The sequence below is a fragment of the Lactuca serriola genome, chromosome 4 (assembly GCF_051521515.1).
Source record: "Lactuca serriola cultivar US96UC23 chromosome 4, Lser_US96UC23_V15, whole genome shotgun sequence".
Taxonomy (NCBI): domain Eukaryota; kingdom Viridiplantae; phylum Streptophyta; class Magnoliopsida; order Asterales; family Asteraceae; genus Lactuca; species Lactuca serriola.
The window spans coordinates 170,392,244-170,398,243 of NC_136411.1; positions in this window are offsets into that span (position 1 = coordinate 170,392,244).

Here is a 6,000-nt window from a genome sequence, read left to right on the forward strand (position 1 = left end):
CCTGGAGCTTCGCAATCAATCTATCAATGATCCTTACAACCATGTCGGGCAGATCCTCGCGAATGGCTCGCGTAACCTCTTCAACTATCCAATCCTGCAAAGGTCTCTCTTGGAGACAAGGTGCGCCACTCACTCCTATCCCCCGATGGCAAAAACTAGAAATGGGATCTCCTCTCCCGATGGATCCCTGAACTCCATAAGAATCAGGGTCTAGACGAGCCCCAATCTGTCCTGAAACTATCCCGGCCTTAAAGGCCTCAAGATGACTGTCCATGAGCTCCACAATGGCCTCTTTAACCGAACCGAAAATCACTGGAGTCTGATCAATGATGTTGCGCATGATCTCTGCGGAAATGAAATCCCTCATCTGATCCTCAAGCTGCCCGGCTCTAGAGCCTGAGCCAGATCCCTCCCCGGCACCTGAACTGCCAACGGATATCTCGCGCAATGTCACCATGCTGAAAACATAACAATTCCTGATCAATTTAAACACTACTGCTGAGGGATCTCTCACACACTCTACTAGTTCCATGGTTTTTCCTTGGCCCCTCTTGAATCATGTACGGATCCTCTGCTTTCAATAGTACGGGCCCATACTACCTTCCACATCTATACGTACTTTCCTCAAGAGTTACCTCAACTCCACCAAGTCCCCTTTTCTCTACCACTGATCTCTGCTACTCTCATCCTAGGCTTGCCCTAGGGAACCTCTGATTCCACCCAAACCAATCCTCAGCTGCTGAAGGCCTCCTCATAATGGCAATTAGCCACCACCTGAATACCATCACATGCAATGAGGCTCGAAAAATCCTTCGAGTAAAAGTCTCGTCCCTACAACGGTTAGACTCAAACGAGAGCTGCGCAGTAGGGCCAAATCCAGCACTCTGAGATTATTCAACCCTGATCACATGTGATGTAACGTATTCACCTAATAGCTAACTCCCATCACTCAGAGCCCCACAAAGCACAAAGCAAGCAGCATTCGGATAAAGGAAACATACTCAGGCAAAACTATTCTCATAACAAGAAACTGTACTAGCATATAATGCTAAGCTCATACTATCAGGAATAACCTACACAAACTATCCTACTACTATCTACTCAATACTAGCATGAAATTCTTATCAAGCTGAAACATATAAAGCAGGCACATAAGGCATCCTCCTAGATCCTTAGTCCTATACTAGCATGCTGTTCTACTGAAACTGAAACTGAAACTGGAACTAAAACTGAAACTGAAACTAATGATCATAAACTTGTATGGGTAATTTGGGAGTACTTACTTGAGCTCGGCTGATTGCATGCACCACACCCTTTTTCTCTTTTCAAGTTATTTACTTTCTAAATATTCTTTTTGCTTTTTCTAAAACTCTTTTCTTTTCTAAAACTCTTTTTTCAAAACTGTCTTTTTCTTTTGAAAACCTTTATACCAATCCCTCAGTTTGAGTTTAGACACGCCCGAGGGTATGTCCGAATCCCTCAAACCAAGGCTCTGATACCAACTTGTAACGACCCAAAAATCACGACTAAAAAATTTCTTTTAAAACATTACTAAAACCATATTTACAAAACTGTATCATAAGTCATAACATAATTTTTAGAGTATTAATTCAAAACATAATCTCATTATCAGAGTCAAACATTCACAGGCTAACTGACTATGGTGTGTACACTGCAATCTTCCCGATCTCCTCTTTTGAAAAATGAGTACCTGAAACCAAAACTGAAAACCGTAAGCACAAAGCTTAATGAGCTCCCCCAATCTACCACGTACCATGCAATAACATATAAAGCACATACTGGGCCTTGCCCACTGCATCGGACCCAGGTCCGGAGTAACTGGGGCCTTGCCTCCTGCATCGGACCGAAGTCCGGAAACTGACTGGGACCTTGTCCCCTGCATCGGACCGAAGTCCGGACTAACTGGGGCCTTGCCCTCTGTATTGGACCGAATTCCGGAAACTGACTGGGACCTTATCCCCTGCATCGGACCGAAGTCCGGACTAACTGATTGGGACCTTGTGCCCTGCATCGGACCGAAGTCCGGACTAACTGGGGCCTTGCCCCCTGCATTGGACCGAAGTCCGGAACTAACTGAACATCACATAACATAAACATATCAACTACCATGAACACACATATACTGCATACTGCATCGGGGCGTAGCCCGGAACACATAACACATAAATCCTGCCTGAGCTACGAAGGTATCAAACATACTGACTACTACATCAAATCAAAATCCGGAAACTACTGCTAGCTAAACGGGCCGGCATTGTGGCCTTAGACCCGTTCCTACTGGAAGGAAACTCACCTGAAGTGCTGAGCTCTGCCAATAATCCTCTGGCTGCTGATCGACAATCCCCTGAGCCGCTGCTCCTCCAGCTCTCCGAGCTACCAATATCAATATGACACTTAGTCTGACAGTCCTCCAAAAGTCAACAAGGTCAACTCTGGTCAAAGTCAAAGTCCTGGTGAAAGTCAACCTTCCAGGTCAACCCTACTCGTCGAGTCCACCTAATGACTCGCCGAGTTCATATGCTCAGGGTCTTTCTATTCGCGACTCGACTCGCCGAGTCCAACTATTTCCGAGTCCTGACCTGTCCAACTCGTTGAGTCTCCACCCGACTCACTGATTCGAATCTCAACTCGAAGGGATTGGGGTTTCGCGACCTGACTCGTCGAGTCCACTAATAGACTCGCCGAGTCCAAGGCAATCTTCAACCAACTCATCAAGTTGTTCTTCCAACTCGCCGAGTTCATGCTTAACTTCATCCGACTCGACGAGTTGTTCATCCCACTCGTCGAGTTCCTCCTCATCTTCATGCTACTCGCGGGGTCCACTCGAAGGACTCGCCGAGTCCATTCAGATCTTCATACATGCAGAGGACTTTTGAGTCATGCATGGACTCCAAACTGTAGATCCACTCTTTTAAAGCCTATTCCTTACGTAAAGTGGGAAACTTTACATGTAGCTAACGAGATCTAGGCTCAAATCACTATAAACTAGGGTTTGAGACAAACGGGCTCAACAATCAACCCATACACTGATGCTTTATGATTCTCTAGGCCAAGATACACATAGATCTGAAGTAGCAACTTCAGATCTGGGCTTCTAACTCGAAATGGTTCATAAACTTGTCCTAAAAGCCCTAAATCCCATGATAAAGGTTGATCTATATGCAAAAGAGGGAAGGTAGCGACTCATTACCTTCAAAATCTCTGGAAGACCTCACAAAATCTGGATCTACTGCCAATTCTTGAATCCCCAAAGTGTGCCTTCCTCCTTCTTCCTTCAAATCACCCAAATTGGGAAGAAAGCTTGATTGAGCAACAATGGAGGCTTAGGGTTTCTGGTTCAGGACTATAGGGCCGCAAATGAGCCCTAGGGAAGAGATTAAGATGCTTAAATAGGGTACCAAGTCCCGAAATTAGGGTTTCCCAACCCAGACCTGACTCGGCGAGTCCACTTGCCGACTCGCCGAGTCGGTTACTTACTTTACACCCGGATCCCGCTCCGACTCACCGAGTTCCTCTCTGGACTCGACGAGTCAACCCTCTTTAACTTAGGGTTTTTCCTTTCCTTTCTTGACCTTTCTGATTTCGGGTGTTACACTTTGATAACGTTGATGATGTCCCTCATCCTCATCCAAAGGTTGATAGGGAACTCGTCGAATTCTATTGGAAGTCTGCTCAACCACAGTATCAAACTTGGAGCACTCAGAAGATCGTCAACGTTCGGTTCCTCAAACTGTTTCGTGAGGAGAACTTCACGAACGTTCGATTCAAAGTGTTGAGGGGTTCTGCTAAAACCGAACACGCGATATCACTTGCTGATCTTCCCAACCTGAATCCACATGACTGGATTATTTTGCACAACATCCTCCTCACCAACGAAGCTGAGTATGGTCCAATTATTGATCACTTCAAAAGGATGCTCGTATGCTACATTATGGAGGATGTCAAGATGGATCAGGAGATCGCTAGCATCTTCAAGAAAATGCCTACTATTTCTCCTGTTGGATCTGCTAGTGATTTGAACATGATACAGATGGGAAGAATTGACCCGAAGTGGAATTTTGTCACGTTTACAAGGAACGAAGGCGAAAAATGCCTGTTCGCCTTGGCTGACAAACACCTTTACACCACTGCATCCTTGGAACATGTTCTAGGTATCATTCATCGATGCAAGCAGAATTCAGCAGACAACAATAAGTACTTCGATGACATGATCCAGTGGTACATTCGCTTCAGACAGACCATCCTTGCTCTAATCCCACGTCTGTTTGATACCACTAAGAAAGTTCCTGCAGCTGGACCCAGCAAGCCGAAGATATAGTCTCGCTCCAATTGACGCAAAGGGGGAGATTGGTAGGTCCAGAAGGTGTTGCGTCTTGGGCTCGCTATTTAGTCCATTTAGTCTCCGGTATGGGCCTGTCCATCCGTGAGTTATTTTATAGGGTTTTGTATTTATAGGTGCTTGCATGCATCCTAGTACGTAAGATTTGGAAATTATTTTGTCAAGCACTTGATCTTTGTCTTTTGTAACCCTAATATCCTCTACAGCGGAAGTTCTTGATCGAGATCTGCTGAGGATTGAATCAATTGAATCATTCGACATATTCAGATTCATTCTTGTGTTTTATATTGCTGTTTTTTGCTTTCGTGATTTACCTGTTATACGATCTAAACGATCAAAGAGTTTCTTAAATTCATCAAATGGCCATGAGTTTATGCTAGTAAACTCATTTGGGCCGTCAACTCCTTAGAACTTCAAAGAAAGTGGGTTTTCTTCATCCTATATTAGAGCTAGTATCCCTAAATCATTTCCAAGCCTTCAAACTTGCATTCCCACATGCGTAGCCATGAGTTTACGGCCGTAAACTCCCTTGGGCCGAGAACTCATGGTAGTAAACTCATGTGAGTGCCTTTATACCTTCCTATGTTGAATCACATGTGATTCCAACACTTGGTCAAGGTGTTACCTAGTCTCGGAAGATGTTTCCTTTCATATAGATGTTATAAACACTATATTCATGTCAATATGAGTCCTTATATGTCATTTAGGACTTATTGTGTCTCGGGACTTCATTTTTGGAACTTCTCATCCATACACGCGTACCCGCTAGAACCACTCACAACAGGTGAGTTCATACCCCTAAATCAATGTTTTAAATGATTTTAAATGCTTTAATGGGGGGTGGGGGGAATACAAGTAGAAAACAATATGTTATTAAATCACTCTTATGTATTTTATAACTGTGTTTTCATCCAGTAGATGTCACATACTTCAAAATGGGATACACGAAATGGTTTTCTATCTTAATATACCTTGATAACAAAAGCTTTAGTTTTGAAATCTTATTAAAATCACATCAAGTCACTCTTAATTATTGTTCAAAACTCTTAGATATCTTACAAAACCATTATTTTTACCTTCTTGAACAAAACTATACTTATACACTTATGTTCATATAAATGTTTTGAGATTATAGTTTTCATCCTTCATTCAGTTTCCCACACTCTTGTGTAGCAAGGGTGTATAAACCTACTTGAACAACCAACTAGCTTTCAGTTAACTATCATAAGGATAGTTAGAAGACACAAAACATTATTCCGATTACAAGGAATCACACAAGAGCCAGTTCATTCATGAGTCTATACCAGTACATTACCTGTTACATGAGTACACTTACATATGCTTACATGATACATGAGTACATTTACCTAGGCTTACATGATACATGAGTACGTTTGCATAGATACATTTACCTGAATACGCTTACATGAATAACATACATGAGTACCATTACATAGATACATTTTCCTGTATACACTTACACGGATACTTGTAGCTAGAGTTATGAGGATGATATATTAGTAACTTCTGTGTAAATTATCCTGCCTATCCCAGTTCAACGGGATATCTAGACGGGACTAACCATTCCGAATCCCAGCTGATTAGCACCAGTGGTTGATGAACATCTACGGATGCCTACG